The 12,173-nt window shown below is 42.3% G+C and overlaps 1 protein-coding gene across 1 annotated transcript in view; it reads left to right on the top strand.

The window, feature by feature from the left end:
- si:dkey-234i14.6 (uncharacterized) overlaps positions 1–12,173 on the top strand; it is a 136,286-nt gene that overhangs the window by 28,344 nt on the left and 95,769 nt on the right. The window lies entirely within an intron of this gene.

Below are 12,173 nucleotides of genomic sequence, written 5' to 3'. Positions count from 1 at the left end.
GGGGTTCAATGCATACCTGTATGTCTGTACACTCTCCCATCACTCCTTGGGCTTCCTCTGGGTGAGATGGTTTCCACCCACAAGGTTAGTAAGTCATGGGCATGCGATGTTAGTACCGGAAGCATGGCAACACTTGCAGGCTGTCCGCAGCACATTCGGACTCTGTTAGTCGTTGACGCAAATGAAGCATTTCGCTGAATGATCCAATTTTTTGATGTATGTGTGACAACTAAAGCTAATCTCCTGCATGTTGGGATTGCAAGAAATTGATCTTTGCAGCATTTCTTTTGCTCTGGTTTTATTAGAACTTGCTGGTCATCTGGGAATACCGAAGGGAACAGCGGAGGTCATTTTTCTGGGAAATCACTTTACTTCTGCATTGACGATCTTGGGTGGCAGAATGTCAGTAATTAGGAGTCCAGACTTCCGACATGTGCTGCAAGTTCTAGACTTGCTATGAACTCCCCACTGAACTCCACCTCATGTTGAATGTGTATGGTGCCAGAGTACAGGTTTATATTCTTCAGCACCTCTGCTGAAGACTCTACCTCTGGGATGTGGAAACATAGAAATCCCACAGCACAATACAGGCCCTTTGGCCCACAATGCTGTGCTGAACATGTACTTACTTAGAAATTATCTCAGGTTACCCATAGCCCTCTTTTTTCTAAGCTCCATGTAGCTATCCAGGAGTCACTTAGAATCGTATCCGTCTCCACCACCGTCACCAGCGGCCCATTCCAAGCACTCACCACTCTGCGTTTAAAAAAAACATATCCTGACATCTCCTCCGTACCTGCTTCCAAGCACTTTAAAACTGTGCCCTCTCGTGCTAGCCATTTCAACCCTGTGAAAAAGCCTCTGACTATCCACACGATCAATGCTTAACATCATCTTATACACCTCTATCAGGTCATCTCGCATCCTCCACCACTCCAAGGAGAAAAGGCCGAGTTCACTCAACCTATTCTCAAAAGGCATGCTCCCCAATCCAGCCAACATCCTTGTAAATCTCTTCTGCACCCGTTCTATAGCTTCCACATCCTTCCTGTAGTGAGGTAACCAGAACTGAGCACAGTACTGCAAGTGGGGCCTGAGCAGGGTCATGTATGGCTGTAACATTACCCCTCGGCTCTTAAACTCAGTCCCACAGTTGATGAAGGCCAATGCACCGTATGCCTTCTTAACCACAGAGTCAACCTGCGCAGCAGCTTTGAGTGTCCTATGGGCTTGGACCCAAGGTCCCTCTGATCCTCCACACTGCCAAGAGTCTTACCACTAATACTATATTCTGCCATCATATTTGACCTACCAATATGAACCACCTCATACTTATCTGGGTTGAACTCCATCTGCCACTTCTCAGCTCAATTTTAAATCCTATTGAAGTCCCAATGTAACCTCTGACAGCCCTCCACATTATCCACAACACCCCCAACCTTTGTATCATCAGCAAATTTACTAACCCATCCCTCCACTTCCTCATCCAGGTCATTTATAAAAATTTTGAAGAGCAGGGGTCCCAGGATAGAACCCTGAGGCACACCACTGGTCACCGACCTCCTTGCAGAATATGACCTGTTTACAATCACTCCTTGCCTTCTGTGAGTAAGCCAATTCTGGATCTACAAAGCAAAGTCACCTTGGATCCCATGCCTCCTTAACTTTGCAATAAGCCTTGCATAGGGTACCTTATCAAATGCCTTGCTGAAATCCATATACACTACATCTACTGCTCTACCTTCATCAATCTGTTTAGTCATATCCTCAAAAAAATTCAATCAGGCTCGTAAGGCACGACCTGCCTTTGACAAAACCATGCTGACTGTTCCTAATCGTATTATGCCTCTCCAAATGTTCATAAATCCTGCCTCTCAGGATCCTTTCCATCAACTTACACATGTACACAACATATGTGTACAATATGCAGTGAATCCATTCATCTGGGAACAAGAGACCCAATGGGTCATTTAAAGTTCTGAGTTGAGTTTTATTAAATGTAAACTCTTGGCACTCATTGTTCAATATCAGGACAATTTAGAAATACTTAAGACAAATAATACAAACTGCAGAATTTTTTTTTTACAAAAACCTAAGTCAGTTTTATTACAAAGATGAAAAAGTCTGCAGATGTTGGAATTCCAAGCAACACACAAAAAACACTGAAGGAACTCAGCAGGTCAGGCGGCATCTATGGAAAAGAGCAAGGTTTTAAACCAAAACCCTTCTTCAGGACTGGAAAAAAGATGAGGAGTTAGAGCAAGAATATGAGGGCGGGGAGGAAGAATTACAAGGTAGTAGGTGATAGGTGAAACTGGGAGGTGTGACGTAAAGGGCTAGGAAGTTGACTGATGAAAGAGATAAAGGGCTAGGGAAGGGGAAATCTGATAGAGGGTAGGAGACCATGGAAGAAAGGGAAAGGGGAGGAGTTCTAGTGGGAAGTGATGGGCAGGTAAGGAGATAAGTTGAGAGGGGGGAATGGGAATGGTGAAGGTGGGGAGGCACCTGACATTAAACAATGTGCCCCAAGAGTTTAACATCTAATAAAACTCAATTCAGTTTTATTTTCTAGTTTCATGGACAAGCTTACCAATTTTCACCCTGCACTCCCTCAAAAATGGTACAAGACCTTGCCCTTTAGAATCGGGCACCAAGAATGGGGCAGCACAGTAGCGTAGCTGTTAGTGTAATGCTTTGCAGCACCAGCCGTTTTCAGTCCCTTCCTGTGCCTATTGGCGCATCAGGTGGCAGCCTTACCGTTTCTTTGGCTGTTGTCAGTTTCACGAGGCCGAGTTGCTAGCTCTCAACACTCAGTGCAGCACGGATGGAAAGTGTGTAGGGAGCCGGCCGGATTCACACCTGGGGACACTGACCACTCACCCTGAAGTCCAGTGCGGACGCCGCTACACCACCATGGTGCTACATGAAACAATACAAAAACTACACTGAACTACGTAAAACAACACAAAACTACACTAGACTACAGACCTACCCAGGACTGCATAAGGTGCACAAAACAGTGCAGGCATTCCAATAAATAATAAACAAGACAATAGGCACGGTAGAGGGCAGTAGGTTGGTGTCAGTCCAGGCTCTGGGTATTGAGGAGTCTGATGGCTTGGGGGAAGAAACTGTTACATAGTCTGGTCGTGAGAGCCCAAATGCTTCGGTGCCTTTTGCCAGATGGCAGGAGGGAGAAGAGTTTGTATGAGGGGTGCGTGGGGTCCTTCATAATGCTGTTTGCTTTGTGGATGCAGTGTGTGGTGTAAATGTCTGTAATGGCGGGAAAAGAGAGCCTGATGATATTCTCAGCTCATCTTGTGTGTGTGTGTGTGTGTATATATATAAAATTGAAAATACACGTGGACTAAAATGTTAACTGTCCTGTGCTATCACCAGTGGGATCAGGGGTGGGATCATCAGTTGATCTGCCACCCATCTTCAGGAGTTTCGGCCCGCTTATGATCAAGACTCCCTCGAGGTGGTGGGCCAGCAGTGTTAAAGCACCACCTCCCACTGGTGAGCTTAAAAACTTGGCATCTGCCTCTATGAGGATTGGTGGTCACTTCCATCCAACAGATAGTCTATGCTTCAGGTGTCTATGCAACTACTGAAAGGTTTGCAAAAGATGTATACACTGTCTGACTATCTGCCCCTCTGGACATACTTGGTCCACACCCATGCTGATCCTGTCTCAGCTACAGCCCTGCTGGTTGACTTGATCCTTCTTCTAGTGAAGCCAAGGTCATGCAGCCACTTCTGGAAAGTAAACACAATAAACCCACTGCAGCCTACTTCGAATGGATAGCATAAGACATTCCACCCTCTGTCTCTGCACTCTGATCTTAATTCTGCATACTTGGTTAACTTCCACTCCTGGGCTTCATCGATGTTGTCTTCCCAGGGGACTGTGAGTTCACCAATTACCACTTCTGTACTGGTGTCAGACCATACAATTATATCTGGACACAATGTGGTGAAAGCTATTTGCTCCGGGAAACTGCCTTTCCTGTCCAGATCGGCCTTGACATAACAATCATAGGCTGAAGAAAGTATGCTTGATCGTGAGCCTGTGCTGTACACCCTTGACTAAGAGCCTTCTTTCACAAATGATAAGCGATGTTCTGTGCAGCATGGGGCATGAGATAAGTTGTGCTGCAGTACTCTCTGCTCAACCGCTTCTGTTACAACTTTGAGAACGTTGTTATGTCTCTAAGTGTACATGCCGCTGGAAAGATTGACTCTGCATGCACTCAAAATATGTTGAAGTGTTCCCTTCTCGCCACAAGCAGCACACCTGTCTGTCTTGGCTTCATACCAGGTGCTGAGGTTGGCAGGTGTTGGGAGCAGATCATACGCTGCTCTGCATAGAAAAGAAATGCGGAGCGGTTCCATCTGCCACAGAACATTACAAGATAGATGTCGTTGTTCGACACTTTCCCACCGGGTCCAAGCCCCTTGTTTGGCCAGGCCAGCTGTTTTAGCTAATCTCTTCTCCTCTTCTACCTCTCGTATTTTTTTGTGTTACAAGCTCACGGCGCTCCTTACCTGTAGAAGATGACCACCACTTGCGGGTTGTCCATCCAAGTCCGTGGTGGCCTAGCTGGATAGCCCCAGCCGACTCCTTGTGCTTCAATCTAGACTCTGCTCATCAACTGCTACACGGGCTGACCACTTCCTGCCTGATCTCACATCCGGCTGGGTGTTCTTGATGACAGGGTCTTTTGAGTCTCAGAGCATCAAGAATGATCTTACCTTGGCTACCTTGGCTTCTTCAACAAGGGATTGCACTGGGATGGTGAGCTTTGTCTGGGCTATTGTGGATTGCAACATTGGTGAAGCTGCTCGGTTCTCTAAGCCACTTCTTATATGTACACACACACATAAGATAACTCAAATATTACTGAAATATTAAATACACAAAAATTTCAGTTAATTAAGTGGATAGTGAGTATTAACAAGTCACTTGCTTACTGAGCACATGACAACCAAGCTCTATCCTTTCTTTAACTGTAAGTCTCTCTGTATGGATTTAGCACAGTCAAGCATGAGCACTGGACTATTAATTTTCAGCTAGGTACTACATGTCATCTTTCCTCTGGGATGCTAACTTCAACGTGAAGTGGTTGCTGCTACTTACATGATAAACCTGACAAGAGGCTCTGCCCATTGCAGCAAGAATGATGAGAATTGGATATTTCAAAGATTCAAAGTACATTTATTATCAGAGTATATACAGAATGTAGCCTTGAGATTTGTCATCTTGCTGACATCTACAAGACAAAGAAACGCAATAAAACCCGTATAAAGAAAAACTCCCACACAACAACACCTTCAGATGTATGAAAAGAAAGAACAAATCGTACCAAGAGCAAAAAGCAAACCAAATAACACACTAAATCTCAAACCGCAGAGTCTCGAAAAGTGAGTCCTCAGCCATGAGTCACCGAGGTGAGTGAAGCTGGTCTAGGAGCTGATGGCTGCGGCCACAGCCATCGAGTGACTCAGTTCAAGGCTGGGTCAATGGCTGCGGGACACAGCCGCAGAGCCAGTCACACGCTGATCTTCTCAATCAAATTGTGCAAATAGTAAAGCATTTTTTGATCGGGACACTTTGATTTTCCTCCTATTTTATCCAAAAGCAAATGTTTGAATGCAGATAGATGCACTTGCTAGGAAATAGTTAGGTTAACTTACAGCCTCTTCCCAAGGTTAAAAGTGGACTCAGTTTGTGGTTGATGTCATCTGGAGAAACCAAAATTTATCAATTGAAATTTGATCTCTTACTTAGTTGGTCAGATTTTCAAAAAGTTCAAAGTAAATTTATCACAGTGTTGTATGCACCATATTTTACCCTGCAATTCATTTTTTGTGGACGTTCGCAGTAGAACAAAGAAATACAATCAGATCAATGAACACCTATATGTAAACAAAGATTGACAAGCAACCAATGTGCAAAAGTTGACATGTCACATAATATGGGTGATCATGGTCTTTTTATGACCATGTTTGCTCTTGCCAACTTTTTCTACAGAAGTCATTTGCCATTGCTTTCTTCTGGGCAGTGACTTTACAAGACGGGTGACCCCAATCATTGTCAATACTCTTCAGAGATTGCCTGCCTGGTTCCACAACCAGGACTTGTGATATGCATCAGCTGCTCCCATGGGTTCTCATGGCCCTGATCGAGAGGGGTGGGGGCTGAGCAGGTGCTATACCTTGCCCAAGGGTGACCTGCAGGCTAGCGGAGGGAAGGAGCGCCTTACACCTCCCTTGATTGAGACATATCTCCACCTTGCCATCCAAAAGAAGACAAACTGTGCAAATAAAAAAAACAATTAATAATAATAAATAGTAAATAAATAATACTGAGAACATGAGTTGCAGAGTCCTTGAAAGTGAGTTCATAATAACTAAAGCCCACCAAGATAAACTGAAAGTAGATATCCTTGGGCATGGCAAACAGAGTCCGTCAAATATTTGGGCATCATTATGCCAAAAGATTTGGCAAAATTATCAGAATGCAATTATCAGCCTGTATATAAAAAAAATTAAGGAAGATGTAACAAGATGGAACCTAATTCCTTTTTTTGGTCTCAGTTCAAGGATTGAATCTATTAAAATGAATATACTGCCCAGACTACTATATCTCTTTCAGACCCTACCAATAGAGATTAACCAAAATCAATTCAATGAATGGAACAAGATGCTATCAAGATATATATGGCAAGGTAAAAGGCCTAGGGTTTGTCTCAAAACTTTACAATTAGCCAAGGAAAAGGGGGGATGGGGCCTACCTTTTCTTAGAGATTATTATTTTTCAGCACAGTTGAGAGCCGTGATATGCTGGTGCAACCCATCATATGGCACTCAATGGAAAAACATTGAGGAGAGGATACTTTCCATCCCTATACAGGCAATTTTGGCTGATAACAACCTACAAAGTTACATAAATAATATTGACAACCTGTGGGTGAAATGGACTCTTGAAATATGGAAAACTATTATAAACGAATATAAACTAGAGAGAGACATTGCAATTCTTAAATGGTGTGCATATGACTCGGATTTTACGCCAAATAAACTGGATGCTAGATTTAAGGACTGGACAGCTAAAGGAATAACAGCTATTTGCAATATAATGAAAGAAGGAACACTGTTCAGTTTTGAAATACTCAAAGAGAAACACTTTCTAGAAAAACAAGACTTTTACCAGTATTTACAGATGCAACAGTATGTTAATAGAACAGTTAAAAATGTAACCAAGGCAAGAACATGTCTGATAGAGTTATTTAGAAGAGCATATAATTCAGACAATGGTAGTAGAATAATTTCAAGCGTTTATAAGGGTTTGTCAAATCTTAAAACACATTTGACTTCATACATTAAAACAAAATGGGAGAAGGAAGGAGGGATAATAATATCTGAGGAAGACTGGACAATGATATGGAGGTATCAATGGAAGTGTACCAGTTCACAGAAATGGAGGGAGTTCGGGTGGAAAAACTTGATAAGATATTTTATTACACCCTCTCAGAAATCCCATTATGATAGTAACCCCCCCTGCTTACTGGAGAAATTGTGAAAATCAAAATGCAAACCATTATCATATTTTCTGGGAATGCCCCGTTATCAAAGACTTTTGGAGTGGGATACATAATGCCCTACAAGTCATCTTTAAATGTGAAATACCCTTAGAGAGTAGGACCATATATTTTGGGTATATACCTCAAGAATGGTTGAAAAGAGATAAATATTTAATGAATGTACTGGTGGTGGCTGGTAAAAAGACCCTTACCAGGAAATGGTTATTTCATGAGAGCCCAACTTTAAATGTATGGATGGAAATTACAATGGACATTTACAAAATGGAGAAGACAACAGCATCTGTTAATCATAAGTTGGAACAATTTTATTCATACTGGAAAAAATGGTTTAACTACATAACACCTCATAGGCCTGATTTTATTCTCACAAGTCAATGAATATGTTGTAAAAAAAATCACTCCCTACTCTGTACATAGTTTTCTTCTTTCGATTGTTCTTTCTTTCCCCTCCTTTCTATAAGTGTATACCTCAGATAAATATTATGTGGAGATTTGTGACAAATATAGTTATATATATGTACGGTATTTGAAATACATCTTATGGAAATGTTTGATGATGAAATTCAACAAAAAATAAATTACAAAAAGAAAAGAAAGTGAATTCATAGGTTGTGGAATCAGTTCAGGGTTGAGGTGAGTGAAGTTACCCGTGCAGGTTCAGGAGCCTGATGATTGAAGGTTGTAGCCCAGCAGAACTCACTGCTGTTTGATTTTTTGACATATTGGGGATCAATTATGTTATAATTACGTTATATAGTACATTCCTTAGCAAGTTGGTGGAGCTTTAGAATCTGAACTCTGAGATGGAATTCACTGTACAAGCTCAATATGAATCAGTCAGGCTTACAGTAAATTACAATAAGATATAATTAAAGGAAATTAGCAGTGCAAAAAAAGGGAAAAATGCGAGGTATTGTCCATTCAAAATCTGATGGTGGAGCAGAAGAAGCTGTTCCTGAAACGTTGAGTTGTGTGTCTTCAGGCTCCTGCACCTCCTCCTTGATGGTAGCAGTGGGAAGAGACCATGTCCAGGCTGAGGATGGATTTCACGAGCCGGAATGCTAGCTTGCCTCAATGAAGAGATTCTGCTGTTAGCATGGCGTGCTAGTCTGTGTTTGAAATTAACTTGGAGCAGGATGACAATTAATGTTTTTTTAACAGTTCTCCCTCAGGCCTAAAATAAATGCTCCGTACAGTAAACAAGTATCCAAAAATAGTTGTCATTTGATTTGTAATGTCATTACATTCAAAGCCCCAGTAAATTAAGCTTTTTTTTTTGGGTAAGGATATTTTTAGAAAAAAAGCCCTAAAGCAAGACAACGGTGTCTGAGATTAGTGGCACAGCTTTTTCCACATCCCCTTCTGAAAGAGAATTGAAGGTAAATCTCAGGAATCCTCTATCATTATGTAATGAGCCAACATTTTGAATCTGATTGACAACATTCATGTTATTTGACCATGGACAAACTAGGGGATGTCATGATGTGGGAGCGGTAATGAGCAATCTGTGTATGGCAAGCTCCCATAAAGTAACATGATACAGTTCAAGAGCAAGCCCTTCCTCCCACGATGTCTGTACTGACCGTGATGCCAAATGAAACTTATCCCATTTTCCTGGAGGTGATTTATATCCCTTCATGTTCACGTGTCTGTCCCACTACCTTTTAAATATTGCTTTCCTATTGGCATTGCCACTACCACTGGCAGCCTGTTCCATGCACCTACCACTTTAAAAAAAACCATCTGCTTCACATATTGCTCTTAAATTATTCCTCTCTTGCCTTAACACTATTTTCTCTAATACCTGACACCCCCATATGGTATAAAAAGATTTTGAATGCATATCCTGTCTGGGTCTTTCACGTTTGAAATCTTGATCAACCCTCCCCTTGGCCTACACTACTCCAGAGGAAGTCTGTCCAAGCTCGCCATATAGCTCATCCTCTCTAATCCAGGTAGCACATTTTAAACCTCATTTAAATCCTCCAGAGTTTCCACATCCTCTTAATGGGATGACCCGAACAGAAAGCAATACTCGATATTTGGTCTAAATGGAGTTTTATTCAGTTTCAACATGATTTCCTGATTCTTGCGCCCAGTGCCCCAAACAATGAAGCCTGGCATAACATGCAGACATCCCACCTCTCCCAGAAGTTGCGGGAGTCTCCCGCATATTAATAGTGGCTCCCTGACGCCTGCAAATTTTATGCAATATCACGGAAATCAATTTTTTTGAGAGCGCGCGAGAGAGAGCGCGAGCGAGAGTGTGCCATGGGAGAGAGAGAGAGAGAGAGCAAGCGAGAGTGCGTCATGGGAGAGTGTTCCAAAAAAAGAAAATATAAAATGTATGTAACCCCAGACTACCCTAAAGTGTACCCCTACCTAACAGGGGTCAAAATAATGACAGTGTTGCTCGCTGCACTGTTTGCAACAGTGACTTTTCTATTGCCCATGGTGGGTTAAGACTGTAAAAGACATGTTGAGGTGAGTTTAACAGGTGTCATTCATTCATTAGCATAGCTAACGTTATTTAAACTAGCTGGCTAGCTGCTAAGGAGCTACTCTATTGCAGACATACCACCTCTCCTGGAAGTTCCGGGAGTCTCCCGCAAATTGATGGTGCTACCTCCCTGAAATGAGCTTTTGCAAGGTGGGATGTCTGAGCATGCATTGTCTTTACTACCACATCCACTTGGGACATGGAACCCCAGAACCCTGCTCCACGTCAGTGGCCTAACGGATCCTGCAATTTACTGTACAGATTTACCTTGCTTTTGATCTCTAGGTGCAACACACCTTGCTTGCTCAAATTAATCTCCATGTGTCAATCCTGTAACTGAACTACACCCTGCTATATCCTTAGATAACCACCTTCTCTATCCACAACTGCAAGGATTGTTGTTATCTGTAAACTTATTAATCAGCCTATTGACATTTTGACCAAGTCATTTATGTACTATCACAAACAATGTGCCAACTCTGATTCCTGTGGAACATCAATGACCACAGGTCTTCAGGCAGAATAACACACTTCCTCCCCAATCCTCTGTCTTCTGTTGCCAGGCCAAATTTGAATCCTTAAGCCCAGTGCTACAGGTACTGCCATGCTGAAGACCAGCTTTTATCCCATTCTTATCAGACTCGTGAATCTGAATCAGGTTTAATATCACTGGCATAGGTGATATTTATTGTTATCCGGCTGCAGTACCTTGCAATGCATAATATTACAGGAAAAAATGCATTGCAATCAATATATATTTACAATTGCCTCCTGATAGTAGCATTGAGAAAAGGGCATGTCCTGGGCGATGGGGGTCCTTAATGATGGATGCCACCTTTTTGAGGCATCGCTCTTTGAAGATGCCCAGGATGCTGGGGAGGCTCGTGCCCATGATGGAGCTGACTGAGTTTACGAGTTTACAAATTTTTGCAGCTTATTTTGATGTGTTATACAATAAGATAGAATCTTGACCTCACCATCTACCTTGTTATGAACTTTCACTTTATTGTTTAGCAGCACTGAACTTTTTCTGTAGATTTCACATTTTATTCTGCATTGCTCTGATTTTCCCTTGTTCTACTTTGTGTAATGATTTGATCTGTGCGAACAGTATGAAAGACAAGCTATTCACTGTATCTCGGTACATGTGGCAACGATACCAAACAAAAGTAAATCGAAGCAATTGACTTGCTGTGTTGTCTAGAAGACATTTCACCACTCATCCAAGAGGCTTCTTCAGTCCTAATCCATGCTGGGTAGTTTTCCGGTCTATAAACTCTGAGTTGTTTATGGTATAGCAATCACATGAGGGTTGTTAAGAGTCATAGAGGTAATGAGAGGGTCATTATTCTTACCTTTGCATGAATGGAGGTGTTTCTTGTGGTGGAGATGCCAGGGTAGAGGTGTTAAGACTGCATTGTAGGTAGCTGATAGGTGGCGTTGTACACCGCCATCTCTGTTCAGGGATGGGCTTTCGAGTTTGACAAAAATGGCTTCTTTGACCCCTCTTTCAATCCACCTGTCCTCCCTGTCCAAAATGTGCACATCGTTATCATCAAAAGAGTGTCCTTTGTCCTTTAGGTGTAGATATACAGTCAAATTACAACCTGAGATGTTAGCCGTCCTATGTTGGGCCATCCATTTGTGAAGTGGTTGTTTTGTCTCACCAATATGCAGATCTGTGCTGTTCTCATTGCACTGGATAGCATATACAATATTGCTCTGTTTATGTTTGGGTGTAGGATCCTTGGGCTGGGCAAGTTTCTGTCTGAGTGTGTGGGCTTAAAAAAACACAAAGATTTGGTGTTTGTTGAAAATTCCTCTGAGGTTCTCTGAAGCTCCAGCTAAATGTGGGATGCCTATGCTTTTCTGCTTGATTTGCTCCTACCCTCTGTCTGTTAGGCTAATGCCCCTGCTAGTTTTTGTTGCTGTCTTGGTAAAGGCTCAGTCAGGGTAGACACAAGCTTTCAAGGCTTCTCTCAAATACTTGCGGTCCTTGTCTTTAGGCTGTAATGTTGGTGGTCACATTTTCGGTGCTGTGATATAGTGTTCTGATAACCCCCAAA

Source organism: Mobula hypostoma, chromosome 14, assembly GCF_963921235.1.
Source record: "Mobula hypostoma chromosome 14, sMobHyp1.1, whole genome shotgun sequence".
Classification (NCBI taxonomy): Eukaryota; Metazoa; Chordata; class Chondrichthyes; order Myliobatiformes; family Myliobatidae; genus Mobula; species Mobula hypostoma.
The sequence above is the reverse complement of the archived record's forward strand: the minus strand, read 5'-3'. Positions and strand labels throughout refer to the sequence as shown.